At 34.1% G+C, this 27955-nt stretch overlaps 1 protein-coding gene across 1 annotated transcript in view; it reads left to right on the top strand.

Moving 5' to 3' along the window:
* The window catches only part of Nkain2 (sodium/potassium transporting ATPase interacting 2), a 993485-nt gene that overhangs the window by 401332 nt on the left and 564198 nt on the right, over positions 1–27955 (top strand). The gene's annotated exons all lie outside the window — the stretch shown is intronic.

Genomic DNA, 27955 nt, shown 5'->3' with positions numbered 1-27955 from the left:
AAGAGGGAGGGAGGGAGGGAGGGAGGGAGGGAGGGAGGGAGGAAGGAAGGAAGAAAGAAAAAGGAGAGTAAGTAAGTAATAATTGTCTACTAATGATTATAACATCTCTCAATGCAAACACAGTCCCAGTAATTGCCATGGAATATTTAGTTTGGAATATTATAAGTCTGTGATTATTTATGTCTGTATGTGTTATAAGATATAAGATTACACATTAATCATAAGATTATTATTTTTAGGTATATATATATATATATATATATATATATATATATATATATGCATACTTCCCCACTTCCCCACACAGCATATATATATTCATGTAAGGACTTTCTGGGAATATATCTCTATAATCTATTTAAATGTATAAAAGGTAACATGAAGATAACTTTTCAGGTTTAATTAAGTTATAACATTACTCTATAGATTGTTTACATCATCATTAGTTTTTTCTGATAACTCGTCTGGTATGTTGAAAAATCAGAGAATCCTAGATCATTTCATTTCAGTCCTCTCACCAAGAAGAATGTTGGTGAAAGGAATGCTTAATTTTGGACATGAGAACAATAGAAGAGGAAAAAAATCTCTTGCCTTAAGGAGCTGTTCTCAATAAAAGCCAGGATAACACTGTATTTTCTTGATGTTTCCTGAGCTTGTTGAAGAATCATCACAGATTCAATCTACTTGTGGCTAATTCTTAAGCACAGTTAAAAAATTAAACATGGGAGATTGTAATTTTCTTTGTTTCCTTAAGGTACTTTAAACAGAATTCAGCACACAACTACCATGCTAGGAAAATCAAAGTAAGCTTGCAAGAATGGAAATAATGTTAAATTATGCGAGTTGGGCAAAGCAGGTGGAGAAAAAGGTTGGCTTTCATGATGCATTTGGAAAATTCCACTTACATTGAATCCCTTTATGTCTCTAACCACAGTGCTGCAATCATCTGAAAAGGTCATAGCAAGAAATGGAGTGAGAGGAGAGTATAAGCTTTTGGTGAGCCATAGGCACCAGTATGGCTTTACTTTCTTTTAAGTACCCCTTAATGAGTTTTACCACCATGAAAGATGAGATAGCCTAAACATTGAGTTTCTTTATTTTAAGATGGTAAGAAAAATCATTTAAGAAACGTACAAAACTGCCAAGTGATTCTGACAAAGGCTAGCTTGGCTTCTGAGTCCATTATAAACTCACAGCCAGGCATTCAAAAGGAGATCAATACAGGCTGCTACTGCTGTGTTTGCTCCAATACAAAGATAACTCCTGTGGAACATGCATTTAACTTCTCTGCCTGGTATTCTGATGCTCTCGTTCTTTCTTTTTCACCACCTAACCTACAGTCCTAACTCCTCTTACTTCTGATTAAAGAGAATATGGTTGGTGATTTTCAGATTATTTATATTTTCATCAAGTTAAATGAGAATACATATTAAAACACAAACTCCGATAAAAGGGGCAATTTATACACTCTAATAAATTATTGAAACTTAATAGACAAAAAGTAAATAGTAACTAAACATAGTTTTGTATTAAGGCATGAACTAAGCTTTTAAGAGACAAGTATATAACACATGTTTAAGGTGTTACATATGTGTAAGGTGTTACATACCTTTAGTGAGTCTATTTACAGCATTGCTAATGAGAGATGAAATGAAATATTTGTGATTTAGAATATAGCCTTAAAGAGACTATTGCTGCTCTTTAATAGCATAGTAATTCTGATGAATAAAAATAAAGAGAAATAATCAGTATTTGGTTATACATGCATATACATAAATGCAGACCTAAAATGACTGTCTTTTAAAAGGGTTGGCAAATCTAATCTGTTAAAAGGCAACTGTTAATAAAGACATGCACACACACACACACACACACACACACAGGAACACACATACTATACCTTATAGATTCTACTTATGGTTGTCCCAATGTATGTTTGTTTCTAGATGGCCACTTGGGATTGGGTAATTTATCAGGGAGTTTATTCTGGAAGCCACAGGTTCTACTTTTCTCAGCAACCATTACTTTCCTATAGTTCTACCTCTGGGAGTAGCTCCTTATGAGACTTCACCAATCCAGGTTGGCATTTCAGCTGGTATTATAACTTAGAGGTCTTGTAAATGTGATAATAATGTTGAAATTTCATGAGCTTTCCTTTTCTGTCATATGGAGAATACACTATCTTGCAGCATGTACCCAATCCTCAGAATCGTTCAATATTTGAATTTGATGTGTCCATGAAACATTTATCTGACTGTAATAATCACATTGAGTCATATAAATAGGCTAGCTCAAAATAATAAGAAAATTATTGCAAGTATACCAAAGACAATATCTTACATGTTACTCTTTCTAAGTCTTTCTGAGCTTAAAGAAGGTCCAGAAATACTAGTTGTAGCTTTGAAGTTGGTATTTATTGGGGGCAATCCATGATGTGTTGTCCAACAATTTCAGCAGCTGTATTCGGTTTCACACTCTCTGTCAAATATGATTTTTGTTGTTCAATGACATTATCATGGTGTGCTTATTATCTGAATAGTATTTACAGGAAGGAGCCTCCCCTTCATTTAAACAAATTCATTTTCTTGCCCGGTACTATGTTGGCACAAATATCTGATTAATGAATGTTTTTAGACAAATGAAGAAATGAAGCAATTACTTTTCTACTTGCTTAGCTTACAATAATATGTTTTTAAAGAATATCTGTTTTATACTAAACAAAAAAAAACCCTATTTTGGTTTGATGCCAATAAAATCTATAAATTTTCGCCTGCTACTGAGACAATATTGTAATCAACATAATGCAGTGAAAATGATTTGCACATTGCTTTCCCATTTTTAGAGATATAAACAATTAAATATTAATTATGCTATGTAATGCAATAACTACATTATTGTATTAGTACTCTATACCCATTTTCTATAGAACAGCTCTCACTGGTCAAGAGATATTAGATTTATATGTTTGCTCACTTTGAGATAATTTACTGAACTTTTGCTTTAAATATGAAGAACAGCTCTGTGACAATTTTACCTTTATGTCTGCTCCATTGTTGACCGTAGAAAAAACTATATGAAAAATCTATTCAGTTACTAAGAACCTATGATCATGGCTTCAGTTATATATTCTCAATTACTCAGTTGTTACAACTTGAATAATATACCTCATAATTCAGTTGGGCCCATATATTAATACAGTCCCTGGTTTATACTAAGTATTCAGGGTGCTCAGTTCTATTGGTCCAAATGTGATTAGTCATCATTCTTCACCAGGAATTTAGGTGAGAATATGATGAACTCTTTTCTAGTCAGATGTGATTAACAAAATGCAGGTATCTATTATGTTACTAGAATAATGAATTCTTTTTAAGTATTATTTCATATATTTTGATATGTTGGGTTGCAGATTTTGAGGTTTCTGTTTAAACAAGCTATCCAATGTCTTAGTCATATCTGTAGATATCACATGTATAGAAATATTGTTACAAAACCTTTACCATTATATTATATATGCTGTAGTAAGTTTATATTATACTATTAGCCTATATTATATTCATATCACAGACAAAATTGAATTAAAGTATACATTACATTGATTATGTTTTTAGATTTCTCAAGAATTGTATCATGAAGGAAATTCCAAGAGACCATTTTTTATAATTTATTAGGACATAGGATAAATGAGTATAAATAGAAGTTATTACATTGGTAAATATGTCTGGAACACTGAAAATCATATGGACACACCAATACTGTTGATTCTTACATAATTTATTTTTTAGTATAGAATAGAATTTATTCAGGACATGGTGGGGGGAGTTAAGAGGGTAGTAGAGGCAGAGAAAGGCAGAGAGAGGGAATGAATAGAAAAGTAGAAGCTGGCCAAGAGCACGTGGAAAGGGGGGGAAAGGGAATGGGAAAGGGAGAGCAAAAGAGAAGCAAGAGACAAGAGATCAAGAGCGATTCTTGCATAATTGTTTTCCAAAAAAACTCAGACTCATTCTAATGAAAATCATATGATTCTTCCACTTCAGAGACACGAGTTATTCCTAGGTATATTCATTCAACATACTTGGTGTTCAGGAACCTTCACCAAACTTGACTAGACTCAATATTTGAATTACTCAAAATACCTCATAGCAAATTGTAATTGTACCACAAATAATTGTGTTCATAGACCATAGAAATACTGAACTTTTCATAGCATCTGGTACTTGGTGATGTGATAGCATTTGAGTCCATAGTAGACATGCTTGTCTATTCACTCAATTCATTTAAGTGGTAGATAAGATGGTCTGATAGTTTTGGAAATGTCTAATCCTTGCCCACCTGGACTCTATACTGCAAAATGGTTCACTTGCATATAGAATAATTTGGAATTTAGATATGTAGCCTGATGTTTTGCACCAGTGCAGTAGTGAATGACAGCTAATATTCACAACAATAGTTGATCTCTAGATCACTGTCTATTCAGTTTCAGAATATATTAATATAAACAAAAATGTCATTAAATTTCTCTGTTTGCTTCACTAGTATGAAACATATAAATATCTCACTATTGCTGAACACTCATATTCTTTGCATGGTCAATATCACTGAAGCAAAGCATTTTCAATGTGTAAGTCTTCCTGAAATAATAACCTTTTTTGTGTGAAATATATTAGCTTAACTCTTTCTTGTCATATTTACTATTTGTAGAAAAGATATGACCATTCACTATTAATAAACTATGAAAACACATGGAGATACATTGTCTTACATGGCATATGTGAAACCAAGTAATTTTCATAAACAATACAGCTTGTTGGTCACAACCAAAGAAACTTCAACTACTTAATCATAATTTAAAGTTTTGTTTTAATAACAATTTCATAGTAATTCTTCTTATCATTTTATATATAGTATATGATTCTCCTTTAAATTAATTCTAAGGCTTTGGGTGCCAAATTTCAAGTAAAAAGAGAAAATGATGCCTGTAATATATAATAATGTGGAAGCTTTGATGAAAGTTCACTATTAAAGAGAGCACTGATAATCGGGGCCATGAGTCATTGCTTGGTAGTGTTAGTAACAGAACCTTAGAGTTTGCTGTACAGTACCTACACCTAGAAGGTCATCTCTTACAGCTACTGCAATGGCAGCATCTTGTAGCCTTGCTCAATATTAGTGCTCCAAGATTCATATAAACACTAAGCCATTTGTATTTTTTTATATTCACTGTTTTGATTTTCACAAATTCAAAATATAAAATCTAGCTAGTTGAATTATTTAACTTAATTTTTAAAGAGGGTGGTTGTTTCATCTTACAATTGTAGGTAGGAGTCCATCACTGAGAAGTATCAAGGCAGGTCCTCTAGCAGGTGCAGAATTGAAACGAAGTTAAAAAGATTTACTGTGAATATTGATTTCAATCTTAACACTAGTCCCTCTGCCAATTTTCTGTTTTTATATAATAGGAGATATTGGTCTATAAATTAAAAGTACACTTGCATTGTTAAAAGTTATATTAAATTTTCTGAGTCATTACCTTACTGGATATTCATTTGCTTTAGCTTTTAGTCACAAGAATAAGTTTAGTTTTTCTTTAGCATCATAAATACCTCAGAAATAACATCCTTATATCATTATGGAAGGAAAGGATTCAATTTTCTAATAAATCACTTTTACATATACATGTGAAATGAATAATAGTTAAATTCATTGTTCTGCATGATTTTGAGCCTTCTGAAGTCTAGTTGTCTTTCTTCCTATCAAGGCTCACTTCAAATTCAGATTTATATGAGATAATCTTTCATAAGATATTTGGTGATTTTCCACTGTCGAAATATGCCCGTGGGAATCTGGTTTGATATTTTACCAATTAATAATAATAATATTATTATTATTGAGTTTCAGACTCAGCATACATGTTTTTATTTCTTTGTTTTAATTCTGTGTTTGGCCATAGTATTTATAATACCAGAACCCAGGGAGGTACAGAAAGGAATATTACTTGCTCTCCAATGATGTAGCTCCAGACTAAGTGAAGATTGATAGCACAGGGCATCCACTGTTCCACACAGCACACCAAAATATAGAGACACACAAAAAACATGCATACATATGCATACATATATAAATACATTCATGCATACCCAATACAGCATACATGCAGGCACACATGTACATTCACCTATACATACATATACATGTACATACACACAAATAAATCCCTAGCTCTCATTACATTAGATTATGCCATCTATCTTTTTATTTTGCATTATAGGAATCATGACCAATGCCACCATCTTTTCTTTATTTCAAAATTTTTGAGAATATCATTTTTATTTTATAAATTTACATTGCATCCTCAGCAAATATTTATCAAATAACCAAATTAATACATGTATTAGATATATTAAAATCAAGTCAATGGTTGTAGTATAATGAAATGTAACTGTATAAAACACATTTATTTCTTTCTTACTTCCCCCAAATTCTTAAAAGCATATGAAAAAGTCAATGGAAAGATTGATTTCATTTAGGGCTGAGGATTCTACAGTCTCTTATTCTCTGACTGTTAGCCTGCTGTGGTTCTCTGTGTTAATCATCTTGTACTGCCAACTGAAACTTCTATGATGAGAATTAAGGAATTCATTTATCGATTAGTATAATAACAGATCATTAGAAATCGGTTTAATGTTATATCCAAAATCTAAAAACATAGCTTCCGTATAATCTAGCTCTTCAATTTCTAAGTGTTTACCCAAATAACTCCAGTTAAAAAATATCACAGAGAGTATACAGCTATATTATCCATAATAGCAAAACATGGAACCAACCTAAGCATCCGGTTACAGAGGAATGGGTAAATGTGGTAATGTACCCAGTGGAATTTTTTAGCCATAAATTCCATGAAAGTCTTTCACATTAAACCAGACTCAGAAATACAAATATAGACTATTTTTCTGATCCATTTTTCCTGGAGCTTTTAAATATGTGTAAAATCATAAAACCACATTTGTGTGTTCACACATGTACACCTACACACATAAGTATGTATATATGTATATATGACTTAGAAGTGGAAATAAAGTCTGTTGGGACAAAGGATTAATGGAAGGAAATGGGCAAGAAAACCCCATTTTTTTTGAAAATGGGAAGTTATCAGAGGGACTATGTTCAACATAATATACATCAGTTTGTACATTTATATAAAAACTTGCAAAAAGTTTCTTTTAAATAAAGAGATCTTCTTGTAGGAGATAACTTGGCAAGTATGTAAAAATTGAAAAGGCTTTATTGACTTACAGGATACTATTAAAAATACTGCATTATCTCAAGTTTAGAATCCTGGCAGCCCTTCTATACTTAGAGAAGGGAGGAGATGTCAGGGGCATCCCTGCTTATACACTGAAGGCCTAAAATCAGCCATAGGCCTAAAATCAGCAATAGGCCTGTCATACATGTATACTAACACCAAGTCCTGGGTCTCTGTGGATAAACACTGAAACAGATGGCTATAAGCTATTGTAAACAGGCAGCTTTTGTGGAAATTTTCCAGCCTGAGTAGTCATAGACCTTGTAAATAGGTAGCCTTGGCACATAATATCAACTTAGATAAGGACAAGTGAATCATAGGCAGAGTCACAGTGACCTGTCCCCTGAACCTTCACCCAGCTGATACCCTGTTCTGAAAAGTATCTGTATTCCCCCTGAACACCTACGCTCTGATGTCATCCCCTTACCCACGTCCTGCCTTTTTGTGTTTATAACCCCTGTGTGAATAAGTAAAAATTGCAATTTGATTTAAAAAAATAAATAAAAATAAAAAATACTGCATGCAATATGTACATCTAGATGACACACAATTACTTTAGTGTAGTAAGAATGAAGAATAAGTTAAATATAATTAATGTTTAAACTATGAATAGTAGAGAACACAGAACTTGTATTCCAGTGGATGAGGTATATTTTAGTGAAAAATAAAAATTTATGTAAATTAAAACTGTTGCCATGTTTTTCAGTTCAGTTGATGTTTCTTCTTGAATACTGATAAGGTCAGGAATCAAATGTATTTTCACCATGAATCCATTCTGAAATAAATGACACTTTCCAAATAGATTTTCCAAAAATTGAATGTGAGATTTTGATGTTCAATAGGAAAAAAATAACATTTATTAATAGTTTACAAATTTCACACAACTTACCATGCACATTTATATTCATGCAATGAACAACCCATACATCTATTGGAAAAAAAGGAAATGAGTTGCATTGTATACAAGGAGGACTTCCATTCATCAACCAGCAGTAGCTAAACAATGATATAAACATGCACATTATTTATTTTTAATTTTATTATTTATTTTTCATATGTTCACCTTTTTTAGGGAGTTGTTTTATTCTGAAAAAAGTATCAAGTGTAGGAAGAGCATTCAGAAAAAAACTTTCTAGTATTAATATAAATCATGACATAAAATGCAAACACAAGTGTAGCAATTTGCTTAGGATGTACAAGACTAAACATAAGGCATTCCTTTAAATAAAGAAAAGAAGTTCCATGATCATGAAATAGGAAAATCATGCTCAGTTTAGAGCCCTTCTTCCAATTACCAGAGTGAAGCTTCTACTAAAGAAAAGACAAATATTGTAGTGAATTTTTTAAAGTTTTAAGATTGTATTTTAATTATATCAATGCTCCTTGCCCTTTTCTTTCATATTGTCTGTTCTGTTTTCCCTCAGATGCATGGCTTCTGTTTTCCAATTGGTATTGAATGTGTGTGTGTGTGTGTGTGTGTGTGTGTGTGTGTGTGTGTGTGATGTATACATACGTACAGATAGATATAGATATGATTTAGATACATTCTATAATAAAACCTATTGAGTCCACATAATATTACTTGTATGTATGTTTTTAAGACTGACAGATTGGCACTGGATTTACGATTGCTGTGTCTTCACTAGGGAAAACTTCTCTCTCTCTCTCTCTCTCTCTCTCTCTCTCTCTCTCTCTCTCTGCTCTCTCTCCTCTTTCTCAGCTTCACTCAGTTACCTCTAGTTCCTTGGGTAGGGTTGAAAACTCATGGATGTTCCCCCATGAAGTTTGGCATTTTCACTGGTGTCCTCATTATTCAGCTCTTGTTACATTAGGACTTAACTTTGTGTAGGTTGGTAGATATGAGATTAATTTCATTCTTCTACATGTGGACACTCAATTTTCCCATTTGTTGAAAATGCTGTGTTTAATGCAGTGCATGTTTTTAGCATCCTTGTTATCTATCAATGCTTAGAGGTTATCTGCTAATAACTGAGTTTTCTGTTTTGGTACACTAATATACATGAGTCTTGTGTATGTATGTGTGTGTGTGTCTGTGTGTGTGTCTGTGCATGTCTATACCAAACTGTTTCTAATTTCTCTAATTATGTAGTATACCTTGAAATGTAGAATGGTAATCCCACTAGTGTTTTTCTTTTTGCTCAGGATTATTTTGGCTATTCATGGACTCTGGTGTTCCATATGAACGTTAGAATATTTTTTATTTGATATTTTATTTATTTACATTTCAAATGCCATCCCCTTTCCCCATTTCCCCTCTCTAGAATCTCCCTATCTCATCACCCCTCTTCCTTTTTGCTTTTATACCATTTTAATTACATTCAAGAATTAAGTTCAGTTCTAGGTTGAGGAACTAGCAATACAATAGATGCACAAAGTCAAAGAAAAAGCAAGACAATAAACACAAATAGTCAAAGAACAAGCAAGGCAATAAACAAAATTCTGTGAACACAGCCATGGTCACTGTTTCTAAGGGCTTATCAGGATGACCAAAATATCTGAGGCAACTTCCCTGTCCTAGCACAAAATCATTTTCATACCTGAAGCCTACTTCCTTGTTCTTACCAAAAATTTAGATTCCTGTCTGAAATTACTCCTTTGTTCTAGCCTAATGTTGAGATCCCTGTATGAAATTACTTCCTTGTTCTAGCCTAAGATTTAGACTCCTACCTGGAACTACTTATTTATTCTAGCCTAATGTTCAGATTCCTACCTGAGATTACTTCTTTGTTACAGCCTAAGATTTAGATTCCAACTTGAAATTTCTTCTTTGTTCTAGTTTAATGTCAGATTTCTCTTTGAAGCCTACTTCCTTGTCCTTTCCAATGCCATATTCTTATCAAACAGCCCATTTCCTTGTCCTTGGCCTTTGTCAGATTCTTGCCAAGAAGCCCCCAAAACTGTCCACTTCTCCTCCTTTTTTATTTCATGAACAAGACTGAGCCTGTCTTAGGTTGTTCTGCCAAGAATGCTTTCCTTACGCATCATGGAATATGGATTATCAAAAGCAATGCACTTCAGTCTTTGGTTGTTAAAGCTCTGTGAAGAATCTTACCCATCCTTGGTTTGCCAGCCTGTTAACTTAATAACTCTGTCTGGGGGTCCATTTTCAGGTTCAAGCCATGTACTTTGGCTGCCAACATGTTGATGTTGTTAAAAACAAGCTTTAACATGATGGACAGGAATAAAAGAATTCCCTAGAGAAAAAGGGCTAGCACCATCAAGCTATATATGCCATTCTTGAAGCTTGACCAAAATAGAAATACTGACCTCAGGCCAAGGATAATTTTATCAACAGTATCTACTGCATCAAAGCTTAGCAGAGCAGCATTCTTTAAATTCATAAGCTCACTATGCAAAGTTAAAACATCCAGAGACATGTTAAAACTATGCCAAATACACTGCAAGTATCTTTAAACTTTTTCCTACTTATAATGACTACCACTGAAAATTTTAGAACCAACATAAATCCAATGGTATGTGGCATGACACTTGAGATGGTTCCTTCCTCTTAAACTTTGAACCTCCTTCCAATAATTTGAATAGAATGAAGAGCATCAATTCGTTGTTCCAAATGTCTATCTAAATCCTCTTGTATATTCAACACATTAGTAACATTTTTTTCTAAATGATTAACAAAAGTAGCTGTCTTAACTTCTTGTGTCAAAGCAATTGCAAAAGTAGTGGTGCTAGCAATTAATGTAATTAAAGCTGTTATACCAGTAATAATCAAGACTACTACCCTCTTGTTTCTGCCTAAAGTCTGACTCACTTCTTTCAGTACTTGCAAGCTTTCTTCAGAAGACCAATGTTCTGTGATACTCAGAGCAATAAAACAAAAGCTGGTTGATAGACCTCCATAACTGACATGCTGGATTTCAAGACACTAACATAATTAGAAAGTTTATAATCAATGCAACATACATCAAGTACTGTAGAAGAAACCAACATAATTTTATTAAAAGAGCCTTAACACATGTGCTAACACCTCTTTGAAATCCAAATTATCTACCATCTTTATCTCTTGCTACTATAACATCATAGAGAACTGCAGGTAACTTCCAGATATGTCTCTGAAAATGTCCAGAACCAGTCTTCCAAGTGAAGACTGTTATTTACAATATTGGATTGATTTCTAGACCAATATAGGATTGTGTCCGAATAACTGGTCCAATTTAAGAACACTACAAGACTCATTATAACTTTTCTTTTTGATTCTCTGTTCCACAAGGTATAAAAACTTGAGGCAAGGCAGCTTGTCCCACCAGGGGTATAGGTAAGCAATGGTGGGTTGGGAACATGTCCAATATAGGTTCCCAGTCACCATTGTCAGGGCACTCAGCAAGCTCACAGGTCAGCATCATTCTTTGTCTGGGCAACAGCATGTCTCACCCATTACTCTGGCAGCTACCATATTCCTTCAGCATCCTGCAGAAAAAAAAACAAACATCCCCTTTTCCCCATATTAAATACCTGATCAGGAACATGCCATATGCCATTAAGTGGATCCTTCCCTTTCACCTATGTATACGTATGCCTAGTTGTAGAGTGCCATCGACACTCAGGAGAAAGTTACTTGACATCCAAATTAAAAAAAAAAAAATTAAATTAAATTAAATTAAATTAAATTAAATTAAAAGAACATGATTTAAATAGTCTTGTGGTTTATGGGGTTATATCTCCTCCTTTTTTATTTTATGAAGATATTGTTTTAAAGCTCCATGGGCCCCTTCCATAGTCTCTTGTTCTTGACAATTATAAGGAAACCCAGTAATAAGGATAAGGTTAAATAGCTGCCAAAAATCTCAAATGCTCGACTGCGATTGCCAGTTTCATTATCTGTTTTTTGTTTGTTTGTTTGTTTGTTTCATTTTGTTTTTGATAGCAGCCTTGTTTATAATAGCTAGAAGCTGGAAAGAACCCAGATGTCCTGCAACAGAGGAATGGATACAGAAAATGTGGTACATTTACACAATGGAGTACTACTCAGGTATTAAAGTCAATGAATTCATGAAATTCGTAGCCAAAGGGATGGAATTACAAAATATCATATTGAATGAGGTAATCCAATCACAAAAGAATCCACATGATGTTCACTCATTGGTACGTGGATATTAGCCCAAAATCTCACAATACTCAAGACATAACTCACAGACCACATGAAGCCCATGACTGAAGTGTGGGTGCTTCAGTCATTCTTAGAAGGAGTAACAAAATACTCACAGGAGCAAATACAAGACATGGTTTGTGGCAGAGACTGGAGGTGGGTCCATCGAGAGGGTGCCCCACCTGAGGATAGATCCCAGGTGCAATCACCATATGCAAACACTGTTGTGGATGTCTGGAAGTGATTGCTGATAGGATCCTGATATACCTGTCTCCTGAGAGATACTGCCAAATCCTGACATTTACAGAGGCAGATGCTTGTAGCTAACCATCAGACTGATCACAGGGTCCCCAGTAGAGGAGTTAGAGAGAATATTGAAGGAGTTGAAGGGACTTGTAGCACCATGGGGAGAGCTACAATACCAACCAACCAGAGTTCCCAGGGTCTAAACAGCTAGCCTAGGAACACACATGGAAGGACCCATGTCTTCAGCTGTTTATGTAGTAGAGGATGGACTTGTCATGTATCAGTAGGAGAGAAGGGCCTTGGTCCCTTGAAGGTTGCAAGCCCCAGTAAGGGAGAGTTCGAGAGCAGCGAGGTGGGAGTGGGTGGATGGGTAGGGACACACCCTCCTAGAAATAGAAGGAGGGAGGATTGGATAAGAGGTTTTGGGGGAGATAGGGATGGGGGTAACATCTGAAAGGTAGATCAATAAAGTATCCAATAAAAAAACAACCAAAACAAACAAGCGAAAAACAAAAAAATACCTCAAACTAAAAAAAAAAAAAAAAAAAAAAAAAGATTTTATTTTCTACTTTTGCAAAGAATGTGTGGAGAGTTTGATTGGGATTGCACTTGCACTAAATTAGTAAATTCATTTTGGAAGAATATTTATAGAACTAAAACTAGTTATTCTTAAACTATTCCATGAGTGCTTTGAGAAGTATATTGGAAAGGAGTGGACAGGTCTGCTTCAGCCCTGATTTTAATGGAGCTGCCCAAAATTTTCTTCAATTAGAATAATGTTGGTTATGAATTTGTCATATATAACCTTATATGAAAGCACACTCTTGTCAGTTCTTTGTTATCTAGAATTTTTATCAGAAAGTCATTTTAAATTTTACCAAAGTCCCTTACTGTGTAGGCTGAGAAGATCACCTGGTTTTGTCCTTACTTTTACTTATATAATTTATTATATTTATTCATTTGAAAATATTGATTAATGAATTTTTATAATGAAATAAAAACAATATATTAAACCTCTTACATACAATGAAAGTTGTCCTAAGATGAAGTTATGTAAGTCTAATACCTACATTTAAAAACTAAAAATGCATTCAGATAAACATGTTTATCCTCATGTTTTACCTCAAGAGTTTGGAAGAACAAAAATAAAGCAAACTCAAAAGGGTTAACAGTAAACACTAGTCCTAATGAAAAATCAGAAAGAGTAAGTTAAAAAAATATTAGATTCTTTGAAAAGATAACAAGACTGACAACTCATTAGTCAAATTATCTCAGAGAAGGAGAAGTTACAAACTAATACTATTAGAGATAAAGATGGAGGTGTACAATGGTATCAAAAGAAACTCAGAAAATCTAAATGATATACTATAAAAATATTTATACTATGAGTTTGCAAACCCTAAAAAAAATTTATAGCAGTGTTTGTGTTAAAAAATGATTAAAGACTTGTAGATAGATATTGATTAATGAATATTGTTTGGCTGTCTTTTTGAGACATTTATATAACTTAACAATGAAATATATATAAATTGCATGCTTCCTGTTCTTTTGTTAATTGTTTTAGAAACTTGTTTGTACCTTCTGAATGTTATAATTATGATTGATGGCCCACATAAAGTGTTCCTGTATATCTTCTCCTTTAGTTTCTATATTTTATTAAATTGCTTAAAGGCCTTAAAAACACTATTTCATATTGTTTTCTTATATGAGTTTTTTTCCTAATACATTGGTCTCTAGTATTGGTGAAGGCTTTACAGTTCTTACTCTCCTAAAATAGTTTAAACTTTGAAACCATTCTATATAAGTATGATTAAAAAATTTCTTGCTAGTGTCTGTAACCATGTGGTATAGTGAATTAAGAAGTATCCCTTCTTTGAACAAGAATAAAGGTTGTTTTGAGATTAGAAGCTATTCACTCTACTAAACTTAGTGAAAGGTTACAAAGTCCACAGCCAGCCCAGTAAGTAAAAGGGCAAATTTTTCCATAGGTTAAATTCATGTACTGTAGCTGTACCCATTTCATGACTCATTATTTATTTATGTCTTTGTGTCTGCATGTATGTATTGAACATTCTGTATAGATGTCTTTGTCTTAAGTTACCTCCTCAGAAAGCATAGAGCTGATATCACACCTGCTACTTCCATGTTATGATAGTTTGTTTCTCCAATATGCATAAGCATTGAGAACATTTGTTAGTAAGATGTTAGAGTTTTCCATGAATGAAAAACAGCCCTTATAGTACAATATAAAATAGAAGCAAAAAACAAATTCTATATTTGTACTTACAGACATTTCTATCCTAGTTGTTATGAGTTGTATGTTGAAAAACTCCCTAACTCCCTTGACTTTCTGAAGAATGAGAATATCTTTCCTACTTAATTTATCTGTCCCCATTACCTAAATAAATACGCTCAGGAGTTTATTACTCTATGAGACTTTTACCAGTCCAAAAAATATAATCTTTTTGAATTGTTATCAGTTTGATTTAGCTTAAAGATTAGAAAGTAAATTATTTCTTTTCATAAGCTGTAATATGAAAATTCCATTGTATTACAATGCTTGCTACTATCAGAAAAATGCATTTGAAATAAAAAGAAAAATAGCATATAATGTTATATAAATTAGAAAATGCAGATTTAATTGCTCATTTAAATATGTGTAACAGAAGATCAAAACCATGTAAGGATTTATTATTTGGAGAGAGAATTTGTTCCACTCTAGCAGAGAAATTTCTTGTACAGAATCTGATACATAGAAAGAATTATAGCTCACAATCCAAACTCCACATCCACTATAACCCTTTCCACTAAGAACATGAGGTATGTACATGGAAGGTGAGCCTGCAATGTTCTGTACACAGGCCACTGTAGCACTAGTCTTTCACTAAAGAAGGAAATGGGGGGACAGGGGTAATGTTTTTACTTCATGATTTCTGTTCAGTATATATTATTAGAAGATCTAAAAGCATGATGAAATAATTGAAGCTATCAAATAAGAAGTTAGGTATGATAGGAAATACTCACTCTCAGTTCCTGTAGAGGCAGAATCTTAAACACTGAGATAGGTTTGGAATTTTGAAATTTTTTTTCAAGGAAAACTGTTAAATCAGTGGCTATATTATAAGGTGTGTTCCATTGTTTTTATATGATGTTCACCACTGATATAGTTCAAAGTTATGTTATTTGTGGATGCATATATTGATAAGATTCAAGAGAACCCAAGACATAGTTGTATTAAGTACTAAGTGGAATTTGGCATAATATTTATATAATGCACAAATTTTCAATGAACGCATTTTATTCCCAGCAGGCGTTTCAACTATCAATGTGCTACTATATACATATATATAATGTTTAAGTGTGTAGCTCTTCTTGTAGATTCTCAAGACTTGGGTTCCTTGCAACATGTCTGTATTTAAATCATTAATAATAGATGACTCCACTGACAAAGACAACTGGGTCATCTCTAATTCCTCATTTCCTTGTTTTGAATTTTTGATTGTTTCTAATTTTCACCCCTTTTCTTCCCTCTTCTTTGTTTTCTAATTTTTGTTATAATTTCTTACTCTAAACTACCAAGGCATTTCACTTAATACAATATGTTAAATTGTTATGTAGATTTTAAGAAAGCCAAAGGTCACTCTCTACTTCATCCACCACAAGTGCATACATCATCTGCTTTTAACTAATAGGAATAGTATTTAGTTGCACTATTAAGTTGCCAGATTCAATTTTCAGAGGAAAGTGAGGACCTGTTTCCATTTTATTTATTGTGTTACTACCAATAATGCATGTAGCAGTTAAAAGAAGGAGCCTTATTGTAGAAAGCACTTCACCCATTCCTTTGAGTTATCCCAGTGACCCTATGAGAAAGAAGAATAGAGCATTTATAACCTGTATTTAATGAGCAAAGCAGCTGGAATGACACATTCGTATTCTTGGGTGTTTTGCCCTTTGTCAGAAATGTCTCTTTAAGTTTGGAAAGTTCACCATTACTACTCCCCTGAAGGCCAAAAAAGGGAAAGAATCAAGATAGAAAGTAAAGGAGTACTTTAACCATACAGTCAGTCTTGGGGCCTGAGCTCAAACGTTTCATTAAGAGAATTTATTTTCATCTGACAGACTTGATCATACATCTCTATCTGAATCTTTTTCATGTTGATCATAGACTGACTTTCTCTCCATTTATTCTGAGAGATGTTTTTCTGGAGAGCTATGAGGTGGTTTGTTGTTGTTGTTGTTGTTGTTGTTGGGTTTTGAGTGTGTATATGTGTGTGCAGTGGTTTGTGTGCACTTTTAATGGAAACAGAGGCATAGCATTACTCTCTAATATTGAACCTGGCATTGATACTTGGATCAATTTCTCCAGATATTTCACCTTAATGTGATTTCTGTAAGCATTCTGAAAACTTTGTATTATAATCTGTTTTTTTATTGTAGAACATTTAGAATATATTCAAACCCAAATATTCTTAACAGAAAAGAATGGTTTTCATATTAATGCCTTAAGTTTTGTCTTAGCTGAGTACAACAGGAGTAAGTCATCATAACCTATCCAATTTCCAGAAATGCCGTGGATTTAATTTTAGCAGCTTTCATAAGCATTTAAAATTTTAGTAGACTCAGTTTACCATACATGTTTCCTAATGCATCTCTCTATTGAACAACCTTACACTTGATATGTCTTCTTACTTCACAGGGGAAATGCTTAATAATTAAGGGGCTGTAAATCTCTGTACCAACACAGAACACACAAGCAATCCTGTGGTACAGGGAGACCAACAGCTCTGTCTCAGTCAATGCAGGCTTCAGTGATAATCTGAGAGGCTTTAGACCAAACACATCCTCTTTACAGTATTATAAGATAGAAAGTCCTATGTGAGTTGTTAACATGGTTGCATGATAATGAGGAATTTCTTCCTGGATTACAGATTTTAGACTTTCTGTGTCTTCAGCTTTACGGGAGAAAAGAGGTCTCCACCCTCTCTTCTTTGTTTTTATAAAGGCATCATTTTCATCATAGAATCTCCAACTTCATGATCATATTAATGTCTACAAGGCAGTGAATCTTTTTGTTACCTCAACATCCATAAGCTGGAAAAACTGATAGTATTCTGAGGTGATAACCTTAAATAAATTAAAAAAAAATCAGTACATGTAAGTAAAGGCCTCATACATGAAATTTGTGTCCTAATAATGGATGAACTGAAAGCAAGCTATTTCTCTTATGTCTCTTATCTCTCTTATGTACTGGTTGATTTTGTGTGTCAACTTTGTGTGTGTGCTTGTGTGTGTGTGTGTGTGTGTGTGTGTGTGTGTGTGATTCACACTAGAGTCATGAGAGAGGAAGGAGCCTCAGTTGAAGAAATGCTTCCATGACTCCCAGCTGCTAGGCATTTTGTTAATTAGTGGTTAACATTGAAGGGCCCAGACCGTGGTGGCTGGTGCCATCCCTGGTCTTGTGGTCCTAGAACCTCTAAGAAACCAGGCTGAGCTATTCAGTTAGCAGCAAATCCCCAGCCCATGGCCTCTGCATCAGCTCCTACCTCTAGGTTCCAGCCCTGCTTGAGTTCCTGTTCTGACTTCCACCAGTGATGGACTATGATCTGGAAGTGCAAACCAAATAAACCCTTTCCTCCACAACTTATTTTTTTGATAATGATTTTTAGTCAAAGCAATAGAAACACTAACCAAACACTGTGATTTAAAAAAAAATGCGAAATGATATTCGTAGTTTCAGACTGAGAATGAATAAGCAGACCTTTTTGTTATCCTGACCCATGGATTTTCACCTACGGAACATTAAGAAATAAATATCTGCTGTTTCTGAGTCTTTCAGTACTTTGTAACAGCTCAAGCTCATGAGATTCCACCCAAAGGCACTTCTTCAAATATTATACAGTACTATCAAACTCAGGGACAGAGTTTCTATTTATGAACGTTCAGAGTACATTACTCATTTTGTACTAAGACCTAAGAAGTATACCAGACCAAACCACAACTAGGGCTTGAATAAGTGTCCATTGGTAATGTTTATGTAAAGACTTAGATTCCAGAATGGTAGCATTAGCAGATGCTGCTGACATTTAAGAAAAAGATTAGATACAGTAGAAGGCCCTTCGGTCTTTGGAGGAATTCTGCTGAATAGGAGGATTAGTCTCTGGTTCCCTTTTTCTATGTCCTGCCTTGAGATGTGACAGCATGTTCTGGTATATTCTCTAGCCATTTAACCCATGTGGAAGGGGTTTGGAAAACCTGATTGGGGTCAGAGGCAAGAGGAATGAAGAAAGACAGACACATAGACACAAGTAGAGAAAAGTAGGTAACATGTAGGTTTTGAGTCCTCATTTGTTATGTACAACACATAGGGATTAGCGAAGCTCTGTAGAAGGCTTCTGTAGGTGAGTAGTCTCAGGCCATTAGCATTCTGGAAAAGAAGCTACAGTTGAGTTTTTGCACACACTGAACAGTCACTGGTAAATAATTATACTTGAAGCAGAAGAAGGCATTGCCATTCTAAGCCTGAATGGAGAAAAATTGCCATTTTTCCGTTACACCTTGTCCCTTCACTTAGCCATCCCAATGTTAATCACCACTTTATACATACATCCTTGGCTCCCCTGACCATGATATTCATTCCTTACTGTAAACTCAAATAAATAAATCCCCCTCAGTCTTGCATTTTAAGTTCCAGAACCATAAGCCCAAATAAATCTTTCTTTAAATCACATTTAGTCTGTGTCTGGTATTGTGGCAGACACAGAAATGTGAATAGCAAATCATGTTAGTTAGTACTTATTACCTGATTTCCATGTGCTACGCTCCATATCATGGTATCATAGTGCTCTGTAAGTCTGTGTGAACCCAGCCATTCTATGGAATGGGTATTCCTGATTCCTAGAAAGCAAATCCCTACAGGCTTCCCTGTGTGCTTTCTGGCTCAGCAAAGTTAACTTTTAATATTCAACAAATGGTTTTAACATTAAATGGTAGCTTGAAAAACATTTACTCATGCAGAGCAACATTATATATATATATATATATATATATATATATATATATATATATATGCATGTGTGTGTGTTTGTGTGTGTAAATGTATATGTATATATAACCTTGAACTGAAATATAAAGTAGAAAAATATGGTGCCATTTACTATTTTATAGCACTATATTCCAAATCATAGACATTTAGATTTAGGGTTAGGGCATGGTTGACACTGTCTTTAAGTCCTAGTATACTCAAGTTTAAAAAAGATAACTAGTCACTGAATGTTATGTAGAATACACTGGTCTATTGCCTGTATTAGTTTACCAATTATAGAAATATTTAAACGTAATAAGATTAAGATACACTGAGGAAAAGTAGTAAAACCTTAGTGCTGCCAGCCCTCCCCTTTCTGTCTTTGCACATGAGCTAAAACTATGTTTGTCTCTTCACCTTTCTTATCTGTCATCACAATTGCATGTGCACAAAAGCAAACACTGAAATGGACCACAAAGTAGAATGTGCCTTACAAAACTTACAACTTTACAATTGATTCAATTCTTTGGTCCAATGAACTCTAAATCATATCGAAAATTATTGATATTTTATATTTTCTTGATGAAATTAATAGTGTTATTTGTCAACTTTTTGTCAGAAGTAAGCTTGAATTTTTGGACTTTTGGTAACCTGAATGTTTCATTACCTTTAAGAGAAGTGGCTTCTCAAGTAACGCCAATATTTTCACCAAGCAACTTCATAAGGTGTAGTTATAACACTGGCTCCCATTCAGATGGTGACAGGTGGCAGAGAAAGCACACAATGGAATTTCCCATCTGTCTCCTATTTTCTATCCAAAGCTTAAAGGGTAGAGTGTGTTTTGTTCTATGCTCTTTGCTTTCTCCATTTCTATACTATTAAAAAGTATTTTAAATTTCACAGACTAAGAAACCTTGAAGGTCAAAACTATGTGCTTTCTCTTTCCTCCCATTTTAAAGAAAGCATACTGGCTTACTCCTCATGAATAACTTACAGCTGCCTTAGGATGGTATGGAAAATATCTGTCTTCCTAGCATACACACACACACACACACACACACACACGAATCAGGATTCACATATCCTCAAAGAATAATAAATATGAAGGTTCTGTGAATAATCCTTATCCATAAATTCAATAAATGCATTAAAGAAAACTATAGGGCTGAAAGGATACTCAGGTGTCAAAGTGCCTATATTATGCATGCTTGAAGACATGAGTCTTATTCCCTGAAAAGACACTGAGAAAAAGAAAGGAGTGGTGGTATATGCTTTTAATCTAGCTCAGGGATGACAGAGACAGGAATACACCTAGGGCTAACTGAACTCTGTAAGAACTCTGTAAGAAACTGTTTCCAAAAGAAAAAAAGAAAGGAAGGAAGAAAGGAAGGAAGGAAGGAAGGAAGGAAGGAAGGAACATAGGGAGGGAGGAAAGAAGGGAGGGAGGGAGGGGAGGAGGGAGAGAGGATGAAAGGAAGGAAAAAAGAAGGAAAAAAAGAAAGTTACTTGATGGTTCCTGAAGCAAAATAATCCAAATAGACCTCCTGCTTTACATGTTTAAATCCATAAGTCCATCTATGCACACACTCTGAAAGCTCACTTTATTATTAATGCTTTTGTAAGATTTAGTTTATTATCATGTTCATTATTTAAAACGGTGAAAATATGAGTAAGTTGTAACAAAATAATGGCCATTTTAATTTTTACATAAAAGAAACACTACATTTTGAATGGAGTTCATATTTTAATTTATTTTTTAAAGTATTTTATAGTATTTATTTATGTATTTGAGTGTTCTATTTGCATGTATGCCTGCACGACAGAATAGGGCATAATATCTCATAATGGATGGTTGTGAGCCACCATGTAATTGCTGAGAATAGAACACAGGACCTCTGGAAGAGCAGTCAGTGGTCAACTCTCTAGCCCCAATGATAAGATTTTAAATTAAAATTTTACTTTTTCCTAGTAGATTTCTATAATTATATGGCCCAGTTTGCAATACCAAAATGCAGTAAAGTTTACAAATGAAAAACTTTGAAAATGTAGAGCTGTCAACTTATTTCTAGGAAAATTATTATTTTTCTCTTACCACATCTCTAAGGATTCAAAGCATAAAGACAATATTTTTTGATGTATTTAATTTAGTAGCTTGTCTAAATAAGTGAATCAATTCTAATAATTCCATGTATCTTCCATGACTATTAAAACCATGTCATATGCAAGACATTGTGATGTGTACTCTAACGTGTGTACAATTGAGCATCTCTCTGTAAGACTTTCAGAATTATCATATTTCCAGGTTAGAGAACAGTACAAGTAAGGAAAATAATACATGTGCCCATAATATGTCAACACACTTCAGTAATACTTGGTGGATGGATAGAAGGCATTGCTGTAGATAGAAGGTCAATGGTGGTACAAAGGGCTATCGACTTTCCAATATGGGGAAAAACATGGGAGAAGATTTATGTAAAATAAAAGTGAGCTTCTCAGTAAGCAACAGATCACATATTTCTTGAATGATGAATGGGGATGAGAAAGAGGACAAATATGAAAAGAGAAGATGGAGTTGAATGGAGACCAGAGGTGGCCCATATAGGTGCTCTCTAGATTTATCAGAACAACTTTGATACCAATTCTGGGTTGGGCAAGGTTGTTCCTAAGGTGACCCAGATGTTACTTAGTTAACATCTTCATAAGCTTGATGAGAGATCTTGACTCCTAGGGAGAAAGTTATGAGCAATAAAAACCCATTAAATACTTGGATGATGAACAATGTAACAACAGAAAGCTTTTTGAAGATACCTATGTTGAGATTATCTCTTTGTGACCCTGAAAATACAATGTTGTAAAGTCATGTGTGAAATGAATAATGAACAATTGAATGCTTAAAATCTTATGAGGAATTTGATAAGAAGAATCAACAAAATTGACAAAGTTCCTTTGGGAAAAGATGAGGTTTTTTTAGTACTCTATTGAAACATAGCCTATTATAATAATTTGTTATAAATGCAAATGTTTAGTCTGTTGGCCACTTTGGTTGACCTATAATATAAGCTTGGTTTTGAATATTTTGAGTTTATAAAATGCAGTTTATACAGAGATATCTATAGGCATTTATGAACACAATTCTAGAATTTAAAGATGAGGATTTGGATAGTTTACATGAATATTCTCAAGAAATCTTGTATCTCCAGAAGGAATAAATTCAAATTATAAACTTTGACAACATCTCTATTGGGAAAGAAGAAAATACAGTTGCCACAGAAGCAGATATTAAAGTGGTATAAAAAGCAAGGAGATTCATGAAAGAAGTCCATGTGATTTAGGAAACAGTATGATTAGTGCTGTGAATAATATATATTTCAGTTAGAGACAACAAGATTTTAAAAATGAAGCACACCTGATCCAGAGCAATAAGTTAAAATCAGGTTTATGGAGCAGAAAAATTATCTCCTGTAATTATGTTCAGCAAGAAATCTTACCCACCAGTAGTAAATAAAATATTTCTTTGCTTCCATATATATTTTCTTATTTTTATTTTCATAGTAGTATTTAATGATATGCATTAGGTCAAGTTATATTACAATGGAATAATTCATAGTAATTTATTCAAAGTTTTTCTTTTTTTAAAAAAAAAAACATAATTATTTTATTTAATACATCCCAAATATTGCCCCATGTCCTTCACCTCTGAGAGTGTGGTGCCCACTGGCATCTCTCTCTTCTGGGGCATCAAATCTCTACATGATTAGGTGAATGCTCTAGCATTCAGGCCAGACAAGGCAGTCAGTCCTCTGCTATGTATGTGTAAAGGTCCTTGGACCAGCCCTTGTATGCTCCTTGGTTGATGGCTTAGTCTCTGGGAGCTCCCCCGGTCCAAGATAGTTGACACTGTTGGTCTTTCTATGGGATTTCCATCCCCTTCAGCTCCTTCAATCCTCCCTCTAACTCTTTCATAGGGGTCCCTGACCTCATTCCAATGGTTGGCTGTCTTAGCTGCTGATAGAGCCTATCAGAGGGCAGCCATGCTAAGCTCCTGCCTGCAAGCACAACATGGCATCAGTAATAGTATCTGGGTTTGGTGCCTGCCCATGGGGGTAGATCCCAAGTTGGGCAGGTCACTGTTTCTGTATAGAAAATACAGAAACAAAAATGGAGCAGAGAGAAAGCTTTTCATAAATAAAAGAACAATGAAATGAAATAATGAGGGTAGAACTGCGAGGCAAAAGTTAAGAAAGGGAAAAAAATCCCAGGAAGGATTTGGTTAGAGAATCTCAATTCAATAATAGAATTGCGAAGAATATGCTTGGAAAAGCCATGATTATACACTGAAACCCAATGGAATAAGCTATATCAAGTTGAAGCAACTTGAGGAAATTTTATGTCAGTGCTTTGGGATTGTCAATAGTCTTGAAATCATCAAAGATATTAACACCCATGACTTCATAAAAGTTGTTCTGTTCTCTTAAGAAGTAATTGTCTGTGAGCCACTGTTTAAAATCCAGCAATTAAACTCTCAGTGTATATCAATTTGTCCTGACCTACAATTACAAAGATAGGAATCCAAGATTAATAAGGGGGAGGATTCAGCAATTCTAGTTTGATTGGTTTTCTTAACGGAAATAAATAGTATTCAAAAGTAACAGTTAATTCAAAGACAGCGCATAACACAAAAATATGCTGAGATTCATCTGAAAATATAATTTCTCAAAATATTTTTATGTCCTTGGTGAGAGTCAGTATTTTCATTATTTACAATGAAAATAATTTTACCATTTAATTTTTAGAGGTGTGTTTATTTTATTGGTTCTGGAGGTCTTCAGATTAATTTTGTTTGGTTGGTTGTTTGATAAAGCACAACCTAATAATTATTACTTTCTATGTCTTCCAACAAAAGGGTTTTTTTTTTCTTTTGTATGTGTACTAAAAAATAGCTTAGGTCAACCAAAGGATGTTGCGGGCTGTTATCACTGTATTTAGCACTTAAAATTCAACTCTTAGCATATTTCTCAAGAGTAGCTGTGATGTTCATAACATCAGCCACTACTATTACTATCCCCAGATACCATTAATGCCTTAACAATTCACCAGTGTGTCCTCAAAAAACAAAACAGTAAGCAAAGTGATATCAAGAATCCCATCTTTTTGTTTTCTGCCAACTACTTGGAATTTGCATCAGATCTAATTATTAAGGAAATAATTGTGCAACTTTGATGAATAGAGTACAAACAGAAAACTATAATTTTTATTGGTTTCTGAGCTTGTCATGGAAATCAAGTTATTTTCATTATTGAAATAGTCTATCAAATCTTTCAATCTACAACATAACATCTATATATATTCTGTTTGTTGACTTCATTCCAGAGTGTATTTTAATTAAAATTCTGCTTCCTTGCTATGCTATTTAGAGACAGTTAAGCTAGTAAACTTTTAGTATGGGAACATATCTCAAGCTATTTGCTCTTGGTCAATCCTCATGACATTTGCCTGTGAAATTTTTTCTCCTAAGTATGTTCCTCTGAGCCTCAAGTTCAAGACTATTTTGAGAGACATTTAATCCATATAGTTTATTGCTTTAGCTCTTCTACATCACATTTTATTACTTTAGTGTGCTGTAAAAATTCCTTAATTCAAAAGACACTAAGCAGCTTAGTGAGTATTTAAAGAATATTACTGTGGGAGAAATAACATTTGAGAATTTACAGTAATTCTATAATTTTATCATACCATCTTGATTTAGAGTACCATAGGAGTGGTATTTATAAATGTGTTCTGTCTTTAACTTCACATCTTGGTTATTAGCTTCATATTACCAGATACTTTCCTTTTGCTGAGGAAAAATATATTGTGTTGGGGCACACCTTTAATTCTAGCACTCTGGAGGCAGAGGCAGGTGGAAATCTGTGAGTTCAAAACAAGCCTGATCTATAAGCTGAGGTTCAGAATAGCCAGGGCTGCACAAAGAAACCCTGTCTCCAAAACAAAACAAACAACAACAATAACAATAATAGCAACAATAACGACAAGAGACTTAGGCTTACTCATAATTGCCAGATTGAACCAAATACAAAATACTTTTATGACTTCAGTAACTAATATTTCAAAAATCAAAATAACTTCCTTGGAAATTAAAGGTAAAACATTTTTTCAGTAGCTGGAAACATGTACAATAGTTTGATACTTGAAACTTTCACCTCAGTCTTTTCTATACACATAGCATCAAATCTGAAGATATGAATATTAAAAATTCTAATGGGGAAAGCCAGAGTGATAGCTGGAGAGGTAATGTGCTTGCTGTGGGCATAAATTGGATCTAAATTTGGATCTCTAGCATCCACATAAGAATCCAGTTGCATGCCCATACATCATACCAGTACTGGAGAGGAAAAAGACAAGAAGACACGTGAGACTTTCTGAGCAGCCATTATAGCAAATCAGTGAGTGGCAGGATAACTGAAAGACCCACACTCAGAACATAAGAAAGGGAAAGGTCAAAGAACCCATCTCATATTGATCTCTGATTCCCTCAATCATGAGCTGACATGCCAATTCACACACATACATGTCCACACACAAATATTACATGCACAAAATCTACCTATGTTCTGAATGTCTTGTGTAATAGGTGTTAGTAATATGAATTAATTGTTTCTAAAGAACATGATATGTAATGAATGTTAACCACAGATGAAATATGCATACACTGCTTATAGGAGTACCTAGGAAGTGCTCACAGAGAGCAGGTAAAAGTTTATAATTGTGAAATGTCATCTCTCCTGAAACCTACATTCAACACACTTCTCCAATGTTTTTCTTTCCTTCTTCTCTTACTCCTTCTTTACTTGCTTGGTTTCTTCCATCAAGATAGCAAACTTTCCCTTCATTTTAGCCAATGTTTTAGTTCCTTGAACTCAGCAAACCTGATGGAATACAGTGGCATTAGTGTCTTAGTCTGTCGGTACTGCCATTCTCTCTATATGGTGCACCTAGACTGTCCATTTTACTACATATATTTGAGAAGGCAGATTCTTGTTAAAAGGGTTGTTCTTTGTTTACTGAAGAAATCTTACTCTAATTCTCATAGCTCAATTATTTACACAACTTTGTTTTGTAGACTTCCTATCTTAATAGCAATATGTTCTGAGAGTTTGGAAACAACATAAATGTGTCCACACTGGGAGCCCAGACCAGTGGTGGGTCCATTGAATGCCTATCCATTTCATTCTCACACCCTTCGTCTATTAAAAAGTGAAACTGTGCATAATAATATCAATGATTTGGTCCATAATTCACTTGTTTCACACTGTCAATAGTTTGCTGTAAGGACTAGTCACTTCAATATTTTCTATGTCTACTATAAAAAATTAAACACAAATATAATGTATAAATTAAAAGAAAAAGAATAGTACAGCTCCTGGGGTCAAGTGACCTCATGAGTCTCAAGGTTAGAAGCTGGTAAGGCTATATTATTTTGCAAGGCTTATGGAATAAAGTTCTTTAACTCTTTCATCTCCAGAGGCCTTTAGGGAATTTCTGAAGCAGCCTCTACATTTCAGAGCCTGGAAATGAGGGCTTGTATTTGTCTCCTGTTTCTATCTCTACCTGACACTGCTGTACAAGGTTCTTCCTTTTTAAGAAACCAGGTGATTAGATTGGGTCCTATCAAAATTTGAAATAACCTCTTCTTCTTTGGCTCCTTGGTATTAACTGTTTTTGCTAATTGCTTTTATGATGCAACATAACCTCTTAGGATGTTGCAGGAATTGGATTGGGGATATCCTTGAGACACAAGCTGTAAAAAATATGTACCCATCCCCCTAATGTTGGCTGTTTCTCACCATTCCTCTGAGTATTTATTTCTTTGGATACCAATGGAGGTTCAGATTTTTGTGTATGCCTGTGTCTGCACAGACATTGTATAAAAGAGCCTTTGGTATGAAAGCAACCCAAAATATAAGACTATGGCATGCTACTGAAGTAAAACTGGAATATTGTGATTTTTAATTTTATTTCCTTTGAACCTCTTTTACTTGACCATTGCACTTAGTTCCATTAAAAGAGAACAGTGTGAAGGAGCATGTTCCAAACCTCTGTGATGTACACTTGAGGATACACTCTTGTCAAGAAGAATCTCTTGGAAGATGTGGAGCAAGAGCTAAAGTTGATTCTCCAACGTTAAGGTGTCAATGGCAGCTCAGTACATAAGCATTCTTAAAGGCTTTCCTTTGCTCCTGGATTCAACAATGTGACTAAC

Source organism: Grammomys surdaster, unplaced genomic scaffold, assembly GCF_004785775.1.
Source record: "Grammomys surdaster isolate TR1022 unplaced genomic scaffold, NIH_TR_1.0 168, whole genome shotgun sequence".
Taxonomy (NCBI): Eukaryota; Metazoa; Chordata; class Mammalia; order Rodentia; family Muridae; genus Grammomys; species Grammomys surdaster.
This window is presented reverse-complemented; position numbering and strand designations above follow the sequence as displayed.